The sequence below is a fragment of the Monodelphis domestica genome, chromosome 6, assembly GCF_027887165.1.
Source record: "Monodelphis domestica isolate mMonDom1 chromosome 6, mMonDom1.pri, whole genome shotgun sequence".
Classification (NCBI taxonomy): Eukaryota; Metazoa; Chordata; class Mammalia; order Didelphimorphia; family Didelphidae; genus Monodelphis; species Monodelphis domestica.
The window spans coordinates 249388235-249400482 of NC_077232.1; the positions used below are offsets into that span (position 1 = coordinate 249388235).

Here is a 12248-nt window from a genome sequence, read left to right on the forward strand (position 1 = left end):
TGAACAAAATTGCTTAATATCCTGATGCCTCAGATTCTTCCTATATAAGATAAGGAGGATTAACTTTCCTCAAATGGTTTTGCTCCTGATTTTCTTAATATCCTTTCCAATTCTAAATCTATGATCCTATGATATGCCTATCCATGCAATCGCTGGACTACATCTTCATAGATCAAACTCCTTTGTTTTACAGTTGAGGTAGTTTAGTGGCTTCACCAAGATCACATAGTGGAATACCATTAGAACCCAGGACTCCTTTTGCTTAGTCCAATGACCTTTCCATTCTGTTACACATAGAGCATACCAACTAGAATCCATCCCTAGCCATTTCATTTTGGAAAAGGACTGAATTATTACTTGGCTTCAGACTTCTTGATTGCTGGTCCTATCTTGGACTTGAACATTCAGATAGCATCAATTCCTTAATTCCTGGTTTCAGTAGTCTCCATGGTATAGTTCAACCCCACTGTAGCTAGTGTTCTAATAGCCAGTTCAGACATTCCTGCATTAGGTTGTAGATGTGTGGACACACACAGAGATTCAGAGCACTTTCTTCTAAACTGATGAGCTCTTTTAAATCAATTGTTCAAAAAAACAAGCCATTCCCCAACTAATAAAAGGGCAAGGGACATGAATAGACAATTTTCAGATAAAGAAATCAAAACTATTAATAAGTGCATGAAAAAGTGCTCTAAATCTCTTATAATCAGAGAGATGCAAATCAAAACAACTCTGAGTTACCACTGCATACCTAGCAGATTGGCTAACATGACAGCAAAGGAAAGTAAAGAATGCTGGAGGAGATGTAGCATAATTGGGACATTAATGCATTGCTGGTGGAGTTGTGAATTGATCCAACCATTCTGGAGGGCAATTTGGAACTATGCCCAAAGGGCTTTAAAAGACTGCCTACCCTTTCATCCAGCTATAGCACTGCTGGGTTTGTACCCCAAAGAGATCATAAGAAAAAAAGACTTGTACAAGAATATTCATAACTGCGCTCTTTGTGGTGGCAAAAAAAAAATGGAAAATGAAGGGATGCCCTTCGATTGGAGAATGGCTGAACAAATTGTGGTATATGTTGGTGATGGAATACTATTGTGCTCAAAGGAATAATAAAGTGGAGGAATTCCATGGGGACTGGAACAACCTCCAGGAATTGATGCAGAGTGAGAGGAACAGAACCAGGAGAACATTATACACAGAGACTGATGCACTGTGGTACAATTGAATGTAATGGACTTCTCTACTAGCAGCAATGCACTGATCCAGGACAATTCTGAGAGACTTAATGAGAAAGGACACTATCCACATCCAGAGAAAGAACAGTGGGAGTAGAAACACAGAAGAAAAACAACTGCTCAATCACTTGGGTGGATGGGGACATGATTAGGGATGTAGAATCTAAGCAAACACCCTAATACAAATATTAATAATACGGAAATAGGTCTTGATCAATGACACATATAAAACCCAGTGAAATTGCTCATTGGCTATGGGGAGTGGGGGAGAGAAGGGGATGGAAAGAACATGAATCATGTAGTCATGGAAAAGTATTCTAAATTAATTAAAGTTTTTCCATTCACAAAATTTAATAAATACATTTATGAGCTCTTAAGAAATCTTAAGGATTAAAAAAACTTCAGTTTCTTTTTGCTAGCCCTTTGCACTAGACTCACCCATTTTAAAATATTGTGATCCCCTTCATCCTCTTATCAAGAATGTCTGTCACTGCAACAATTTGGGCATACCAAACATTACACATGCCAAATTGGCTATGCATTTAAATCAAAGATCCTTCCACCACAGCAGGCAGCTCCAGTACAGCAAACAAATCTTTGGACTGAGAATAAACCAGTGTATACACAGGCTATAGTGTTTGGATGTCAGAGCACACACAACCTTTTTTTTTTAACCTTCATTTCAAAACATTTGTTTTGAAAAGAATTTTCCAGACACAAGCTTCCTGGTTGGTCGTTAATGAGTCATTCTTGTCAGCTTCAAAGGCAAAATGTTTCCTGATTGGCCAGCCAAACCTTATCTTTAACAGCCTCTCTAGATAATCAAGACAGAAAGGGAATGAGAAAACACATTGGTCAAACAGTAGAGCACAATTTGTAAATCCTTACCTTCATAGCTCAAACTATCCTCATCTGGACCTGACTGACATCAGGGGTTACCAAGATATTTTCATGTCAACTTTCAGCTCATGGACCGATGATTTATCATTTTTCCTTCAAATTGTCTGTTTGAACAACCAGTCATGAATACCCACTGTCAGTAGGTCACTGGCCTTGTGTCTCAGTCCTCCAGATGCTTATAGCTGGATAAGATAAACATATATAAGAAAGGCATTTAGAAACTTACAAGGAAATACAGGAATAAGTGCAAATTATTATCATCTTCCTGAAAAGTAAATTTTTCAATGCCTCTGATTGTTTCTCTATATAGTAAGAAAGAATTGCCATTTCTCAAACAGGCATGCAAAATTAAGTCCTGATGCACATATGTCATACAGACACAACTCAGTCTCATTTTTTTAGATATTTTCTAGGAAATCCTAAATTTTCTATCTCTGTTTGTTCTTCTATGCCAATCCTCCTCATTCAGATTCTTATAAGACATACTATGTAAAGAGGATTAACTTTAACATTTAAGTACTCAATGGATTATATTATCCATAAATCTCAGTAAATAAGTGATATCTTTATCCCTCTGTATACAAGATTTTAACATTCTTATATTTCACTACTTATCCCAATATTCAATATCAACCTTTAATTTTTAAGGGACTACTCTTTGTCCAGGAATGGAAAAAAAACAGAAGTCCCACTTGTGTATTTGTTTATAGTCTTCTCTACTTTCACACCCAGTTATTTCTGAGTTCTAATTTATTCCACACCAAAGTAATACCTGTAATGTGATTTTCCTGAGAAAAGTTACAAGGTCAAATAGAGGAAAGGTACTTCAGAGGCCAACCTCCTCATTTTAGATGAGGAAGTCAGCTCAAAGACCTTCATGCTTCTCTGGGATTCATTGTTTTAAAGAAAGAAAAACTTACCTTCTGTCTTAGAATCAATATTAAGTATCAGTTCTAAGGCAGAAGAAGAGTAAGGATTAGACTGTGGCTAAGTGACTTGCTCAGGATCACATAGTTAGGAGGTGTCTGAGGTCACATTTGACCCCAAGATCTCCTGTCTCTAGGTCTGGCTCTTATCCACTGAATTACCTCACTGCCCCTTGAGCTTCTCCATTTCAAAGCAGACTTCTCATCTCTGAAGTTCACTCTGTCCCTGAAGCCTCCTCATCCTGAAAGTTCACTTCTAACCAGGTCTCTTCATACTGGAAGTATATTCAGCCTTTGATGCTTCTTCATCTAATTAGCCAGGTCCTTCCAGAACCTCCATTTTAAGAAACGTGCCCCAGCAAGCCATGTTTTCATTCCTTATTTATGCTTTGGATACCTCTCTCTCCAATCCAGTTTTCAGCTTCCTTTTATAAGTTGTCTCCCCAGTTATAATATAAGCCCTTTGAGAGTAGGGATTGTCTTTCTTTCTGCTTGTGTTTATATTTTCACTGCTTAACACAGTGCCTAATTCATAGTAAGTCTTGATGGAAATTAAGTGATTTAATTAAGGTCATGCCAGTAGTAAATGCAGATCAGGGAACTTGACACAAATCCTTTGAATCCAGAGAGCTGTTTTAACTACATCTTTCCAAAAAATCATTGGATAATCTGTGTTCAAAATTTGTCATTTCAATTATTTTTTCTCATTCCCTGCTGCTCTGACTTAGGATCTAAAAGAGCATGATAGATAGATAGAAAGATGGATGGATAGATAGATAGATAGATAGATAGATAGATAGATAGATAGATAGATAGATAGATAGAAGATAGATAGATAGATAGAGAAAGATTTATATTTCAGATTATTTAATCTTTACTATAGCTCTCCATTTCTTTCCCACCCCAGATCATGCTTCATTCATCTAGTCATCTATCAGAACATGAATGACCACCAGGATAGTGATCTTGGATTCCATCTGCCTTGCCATGCACAAAATTATCCATCTGATTCCTCTCTTCACCTCTTGCTCAAGACTTAAAAGTCAAATCTATATTACTATTTCTCCTTTAAAAAAAGAATCACAATATGAATGCCTTGACTTAGACACTAAAACCAAATAAAAAAATGGATCCACCTACTAGAAATGTAAGCTTCTTGAGCACAGGGTTTAACTTATTTTTGTATTTAAAACCTCAGTGCTTAATACATGTCTAGTCTATAAAAAAGATCTTAATAAATACTTGATAATTTATTGAGATGGAGAAGCAGCCTGGTGTGATGAAAAGAACAAAGGACATGGAGTCAGATGGCATGAACACAATCCTCTGATCCTTATGTTCACTATCTATGTGTCCATGGACCATTCATTTTCCATTTCTTATCCTTTCAACCAAGTCTATGCATCACCAGATAGTTAGTGAATTCATGGTGACGGGCAAGGGGGAATTCCTGATAAAGTTCTAATAAAAAATAAGCATTTTAATGGAATATTACTCTGCTGTAAGAAATTATAAAATTAACAGTTTCAAGAGAACCCTGGAAAGATTTGTATGAACTGATGAAGAGTAAAGTTAGAAGAACCATAAAATAACTTCATAATAAAAGACAAACCTTTGAAAAACCTAGGAATTCTGATCACTGCAATGACTAACCATAATCCCAGAGGACTCATGATAAGCATGCTGCCCATCTCCAAATAGAGAAACATTAAACTCAGTGCAGATTGAGGCTTTTTTTTTACAAGACTAATGATGGAATTTGTTTTACTTGACTATACACATTTGTAATAGGGATGAGGTGAGAAGAAGAAAAATTAGATTTGCATTAATTGAAAATAGATTTAATTTTTTAAGAAAGGTTAATTAATCACTTCAACTAACCAAGACTAGCCTCCTTTAAAATAGCACTGTTGAAGCAAGAAACAGTACAGCAAACTCCTCACTGCCAAAATTCCAAACAGACCTAGAAAATGCACAAAACCAAAACCTGGTGGTGAAATCCAAGAAAAGATCAGAGTGACTAATTCTTCCAGACTAGCTCAGCATAGGAATATAGATAAAGAGCTCTGAGGACACTGGAGTCAGGGTATGGCCAGGAGCATGGTAGATAAAAAAAAACTTAGAATGCAAGGAGAGGCTGTGCATCAAGGCAAGAGGAATTCCTAGACCCATACCAAGGCACCTTCAGACCCAAACTGGGGAACTGAAGACAAACATAAGTGCCCACTACCCAGTTCTGAGTCACTGATTCAGACTGAAAAAGAGACTTTCACCTAAAGGTGGCAATCCAAGGTGAGGAACAGTTGCAGGCTGTGGAAAATGTACAAAAGCAAATTTAGAAGCAAATATTAGTGGTTTGATTCAGATACTATATTCAGAGCAGGTTGTTGTTTCCAATTTCTGCCCCAGTCTACAGTCTGTGGAGGAATAATGAGACCAGAAATACCTAACCAAGCAAAGCCTGAAGTTCTATAATTCAAAACCTGTAGAGCATTCCAACTGACTGATAGTGGCTGAGTGAAGCAGCAATATATTATTGCTCTGACCCAAATCTAGGTCAAGAATTAGCAGAGCTTGGACAATAAAGACAATAAGGTTTTGGAAGTCCTAAAATCCTGCAAAACCCCAACCTAAGCTTTCTTTCTCTGAGAGTCTGGAACACCACAATATCCACTATCCTAAGAAAGTACCAATAGGATCATCACAGACCTTCCCTCTAGAAATTCACAGAACCTAACTCTAACATCACATCCAAAGTTAAACAATATTCTGGAAGAATGTCCAAGTAATAAAGAATCCTATCATTAAAAAAAAACTCTTATGGTGACAGAGATGCTCAAAACACAAACCCAGAAGAAGAGAATGACTGCAAGCATCTTTAAATAAAGCTACAAAGAAAAACATGTCTTGGATACAGATTCACCAAAATTCCTGGAAGAAAGAAATAATACTTGTTTTAGAACTTTAAAAATATTTTTTAATCAATTAAGTGAGAGTGCTCAAAGGAAAAACTGAAAAAGAAATTAACTATGGAATGGAAAATAACATCTTGGCATAAGAAGTACAAAATTTTCCCCTACCAAAAAATTCCATGGAAAGTTAAAATGGACCAAATGATAATCAATGGCTCCATGAGACATCAATAAATATTAAAACAAATTTGAAAAACTGAAAAAGTAGGAAAAAGTATATGATGTTTAATGGAATAGACCAACTGAATTGGAAAACAGAAGAGAAAAAGATTAAGGATCAGTGAATTCTTAATTTTCAATATCAATTCTAAAATAGAAGGTAAGATTTTTTAAAAGAAAGAAATGGGAACACTGATAACTAGTAAGAGTTATAGAACTTATAAGCCATTAATACAATTAAATTTAATTCCTAAGATGATCAAGGGGAAAAGGTGGTGGGGGGGGGACGACTATATGTTCTAAAATATTTATAGTAGCTCTTTTTGTAGTGGCAAAGAACTGGAAACTTAAGGGATGTCCATCACTTGGGAAATAGTTGAACAAGTTGTGCTATGTGATTGTAATGGAATACTATTGTGCCATAAGAAATAACAAAGAAGATGATCACCAAAGGGGGAAAAAACCTGAAAAAATATGAAATGGTGCAAAATGAAGTGACAAGAGACAGGAGAACACTATATACAGTAACAATAATAATGTATGATGATCAACACTGAATGATTTAGTTATAGTCAACAAGGCAAAGATCCAAGACAATTCCAAGTGATATACAACAGTGAACTGATCCAACCATTCTGGAAGACAATTTGGAATTATGGTCAAAGATCTTCAAAAGACTGCATGCCCTTTGATCCAGTTATTCCACTACTGCGTTTGTACCTCAAAGAGATAATGAAAAATTTTTGTACAAAAATATTTATAATTGCACTTTTATGGTGGCAAAAAAAATTGGAAAATGAGTGGGTGTCCATCAATTGGGGAATGGTTGAACAAATTGTGGTATATGATGGTAATGGAATACTATTGTGCTATAATAAGGAATGATGAACTGCTTGGTTTCTATATGAACTAGAAAGACCTCCATGAACTGATGCAGAGTGAAATGAGCAGAACCAGGAGAATGTTGTACACATTAACTGAAACTTTGTGGAACAATCAAATGTAATAGACTTTGCTACTAATGGAAGTACAATGATCCAAGACAATCGGGACAGATTTATGAAAAAGAATGCTATCCAGATTGAGAGAAAGAACTGTGGGAGTAGAAATGCAGAAAAAAAAATACCATATGATTCTATCACTTGGTTCTATGGGAATATCATTGGGGGTTTTGTTTTTAAAAGATTATTCTATTACAAATATGAATAATATGGAAATCAGTTTTCAGCAATAATACATGTATAACCTAGAGTAATTGCTTGTCAGATCCAGAAAGGGGGAGGGAAGAGGGGAGGGAGAGAACATGAATCATGTAACCAGGGGAAAATATTCTAAATAAATAATTTTAAAAGGGAGGGATATCCATCTCCACAAAAGGGGGGGGGGGGATCCTTAATGTAGATTGAAGTATGCCATTCTTTATTTCCTCCATGAATTTTTCTCTAGCATAAGAAATATGTGTCTTGTTTTACAACATGAACAGAGAAATATGTATTATATGACAATATTTATATAAACTATATCATGTTACCTGCCTTGGAGGAGTGGAGAAAGAAAAAAGAATGAGAAATATTTTTAACATATCTAGTGTAAGAATTTGTTTCTCTTGGATATGCATATTTATTACAATTTATAACATAATCATAACAAAATTATATGTATTACATTATTATGTTATATATAAAAATGAAAAGAAATGGTAATAAGAAAAGAAAATGATGGTGTCCAAGATTAGAGAGCTGATAATCTAACTGTACTCTGCTTTGCCAAAACTAAATCTGGATTATTATAGTCTATTCCAGGAGTCACATTTTAAAAGGAAAATTGGTAAACTGGAGAGTGTTCAGAATGATGAAAGATTTTTGGATAATAAGATTAGTTAGTATTTACATAGTGCTTTAATCTTCACAGAACTCTTTACCTATTTTAACGCATTAAATCCTCTCAAGATTTAAAAAAAAATCATTGGACTACCTGAATGCCATGACCAAAAAGAATTTAGATTTTGTATTTTAAGAAGTCTTAAAAGAAAACTGCTCAGATCTCTTAGAACCAGAGAGAAAAGTAGAAATAGAAGGAATCCATTGGTTACCTTCTGAAAATAAAAGACAAAATGAATGTAGTCAAAATTCAGAGCTTAATATCAAAGAAAAAAATACTGCAAGCATCCAGAAAAAAATAAATTCAAATACTGATCGGTTCATTTAGGATCACAGAGGATTTAGTAGCCTCTAACTAAAGAAAAAGAGAACTTGGAATATGATATTCCAGAAGTTAATGGATATAGACTTACAGTCAAGAATAACTTATCCAGAAAAATTCAGCATAATTATTCATGGAAAATGTTTAATGAAATAGAAGTCTTCCAAGTATTCCTGATGAAAAGACTCAAGCTATGTAGACACTTTGAAGTTCCAGTATGGGAAATGAGAAAGGTAAAAAGATGAAGGAAAGAAGGAAGGAAGGAAGGAAGGAAGGAAGGAAGGAAGGAAGGAAGGAAGGAAGGAAGGAAGGAAGGAAGGAAGGAAGGAAGGAAGGAAGGAAGGAAGGAAGGAAGGAAGGAAAGAAGGAAGGAAGGAAGGAAGGAAGGAAGGAAGGAAGGAAGGAAGGAAGGAAGGAAGGAAGGAAGGAAGGAAGGAAGGAAGGAAGGAAGGAAGGAAGGAAGGAAGGAAGGAAGGAAGGAAGGAATTGGGAACCCTGATCACTAAAATGAGCAAAGGTGATTACAAATGATTAATGATGAAATATGCTTCCAAATAGAGGCTGAAAGTGAAGGACTCAAAAGTGAAGAATGAGATGTATTTGTTTTTGATGTGGTCAGTGTAGAAATTTATTTTGCTACACTATACATGTTTGTGATAGAGGTTTTGTTTTTCTTTCATTCTTAATTGGGGAAGAAGGCGATGGAGGAAGGATGAAGAAAAATTAGATTTTTTATTGATTGAAAAAACTATAATTAACAACCATAAATATATAAATTTCCAATTTCATTCTGAAGTATTTTTATCCATTCTCTACTTCTTGTGTTATTATTTAATATAGGTATAGATGCATAATTACTCATTTTCAGGTAAGTCAATACTGGGAGGGATAAATAACATTTTAGGTGATAAGATTTAAAAAACCCTACAGGTCAAGAGAATAGATTTAAATATATTTCCAAATAAACTGTAATGTAGAAAAATGTAAAGTCCTTCAACTGGGTTCAAAAAGTCACCAGTGCAAGAGTGGGATAGCTAAAATACAATTAGATAACTGTTCCTGTAACAAAGATTTGCTTATTTTAATGGACTCCAGGCTCCAGATGAGTCAACAATGTTACAAGGTGACCAAAAAAGCTAATGTGACCTTGGACTATATTAATAGAAGTGTAGAGTCCAGAATAGGGAAGGTGATAATCCCACTGTACTCTTCCTTGGTCAGATCATATTTGGAATATTGTGTTCAGTTCTGAATGTTACATTTTAGGAAGGATATTAGCAACCTGACTATACGCCAAAGGAGGGTGGCCGATATGGAAGGAAAACCCAAGACCAAGCAATTGAATTGGATATTTAACCTAGAAAAAAGAAAATCCAGAAAAGGCATAATAGCTGTCTTCAAGTGCTTGAAGGGTTGTCATGTGGAAGAGAGATTAGAAGGACTGAAATGAAGACTCTATAACAAATCAATGGAGTGAATAATCACAGTTCAAGAGATATGAAGATGGAGCATGCTACCAACTTCCCAAAAGACTCAAGATGCAGAATGAGACACATTTTTTTTTAAATAGTCAAAGTAAAAATTAGTTTTGCTCGACTATGGCTATTTGTTGCCAAGGTTTTCTTTTTCTGAGAGAGAAAATAAATGACTGTTAATGGCAAAATATATCCAAGAAATTGCCAAGAAATAAATTTCTGCTTGATGTAAGGAAGAACTCTTTAAGAACTAAAGATACCCAAAAGTAGAATGGGCTGCCTAAGAACATAGTGGTTTCTCCATTACTCTTAAGAGAAACTAGGTAATCGAGAAAAGGATATATGAGCTTTTTATCATCCTTCATTGCCTTGTTGAGAACCATTGAGAACCTGAAGTAGTAAACTACTAATTTTCCCATTTTAATAAATACTAATTAGTTGATGTTTTTATATGATTATAAGTTATACAGTATAACAGCATGTTTCTAAAGAATTGCGTTAAAATAACAAGACATTTATTGAGAAGGTGTCAATGAGGATATTTGTACAGCTTGTGACAGGAACTTTGGTTAGAAGGATACATCTCTTTAAGATAGAATCTTGTCACATTTCTCTGTCTTTCATCTTGTCTTTCACTTTTCCACTATAATCCTTCCTCCACATTGTTGCCAAAAAAGTCATGGATCTTATCACGTATCCTCAGATTTCAGTGACTCCCTCCTATATTTTAGAAAATATGAAAATTCATCCGTTTGGCATTTTTAAATCCTCCATAATCTAGCCCTAATTTCATTTTCTGGACATGTCATATTATTCCTTTTCACTTACTCTATAGACCATGTGAACTAAACTGCAAGAAATGCAAACTTTCATGTCATCTCCTGTCTGTGTGCTTTCCCTTCCATGCCTGGAAAATGCTTCCTTCTCATTTTCAGCCTGTCAGAATCCTTAGCTTCCTTCAAGACTCAGCTCATGTGCCATCTCTTAATTATCCCAAATGTTAATGCTCTGTTGTTGCTATTCAGTCATTTTTAGTCAGTATAACCAAACTCTCTCCCCCCCCCCCAAAAGTAAGCTTTTTGAGGTGGAATACTTTCATTTTTTATGTCTCTAGCACCTAGCACAACACCTTACACATAGTAGGCACTTGTAAATGCTGGTTAATAATGAGGAATGTTTTGCGAGAGAGGGGAGCATGGCAATTTACAAAGACCACACACCAAGGTGAATAAAATTTGAAATCCATGTACTTACTGTACAGTGAAAAAATTGCACATCCCACTTGAGATAATTTCTGTCCCATCCCAAATCTCTATTATACTTAGCAAACCCATTTAGCCAATCTGTGGATCAGAGTCTAGAGGAGTGTAAATCTCTTCAGGATTATTCGGTGATGAGAGAACTCAACCTCTTCCCTAAATACAAGCATTTAGTGGCAAAATCTCTTCTTTTTTAGCTTTGTGGGAGGTAATAAAATAGAGAAAGAAATAATTATGTATATAGCACCTACCATGTGCCAGGTGCTGTGCTAAGTGCTTCAAAAATATTATTTCATTTGATCCTCACAATAACCCAGAGATGTGGATGCTATTATAATCTCCATTTTGCGATGGGGAAACTGAGGCAATCAGAGGCTACATGATTTTCTAGAGTCACATAGCTTCTAAGTGTCTGAGGCTGGATTTTAATTCAGGTCCTCCTGACTTCAAGTCCAAAACTCTTTCCACTGAGCCACCTCGCTGCTGCATTAGAAATTAAATTGTGGCTTGTACAATTAGGAAGGGGAAACTTGGGAAGTCCGACTTGGCACAATAACTTTGTTTAAGTTCAAACACCCTCAAAATTGAAAAACTACCATGTTATCTCAGGTTCAAACTTTAGAGTGCCATCCAGTACCATAAGTTAAATGATCCAGTGGAATGGGAGTCAAGATCTCCATTGTGTCTGTGATAGCAGTGTATTGAAAAGTTTCTACTTATATTTCTTGACCTGCAAAATGGTGGTAAAAATCTCTACACTACTTAGGTCACAATGACACTTTGGAGATCAGGAGAGATAAATGGAAAATAACTTTGGGAGCTATAACAGATTCATAGATGCAAAGTCTTATTCTTATTATGACTCCATCACTGAACACTTTGCTACAAGAGTATTTACCTCTTTCTGACTCACACCAGGAGCAATATAATTGCCAGAGTGTGGGAGAGGATTTTGTTTTTGTGTTCGTTGCTGTGAATTTCATGCTTCCATTTCATTTTTAGAGTACTTATCTTGATTCAAATTGCTTTATATGTTGCTTGCTTAGGAATAAAGACCTCTTCACAATCCTTCCATTGCTTCCAATTACTCATTGTATAACTTGAAGCTATTGGT

At 35.4% G+C, this 12248-nt stretch overlaps 1 long non-coding RNA gene across 2 annotated transcripts in view; it reads right to left on the bottom strand.

Annotated features, from left to right (window-relative positions):
• LOC103098737 (uncharacterized) overlaps positions 1 to 12248 on the bottom strand; it is a 91440-nt gene that overhangs the window by 59144 nt on the left and 20048 nt on the right. For both annotated transcript variants that reach the window (XR_001622819.2, XR_008912984.1), the window contains exon 4: positions 2130 to 2323. This is a non-coding gene — a long non-coding RNA (uncharacterized LOC103098737). The remainder of the gene's footprint in view (positions 1 to 2129; positions 2324 to 12248) is intronic.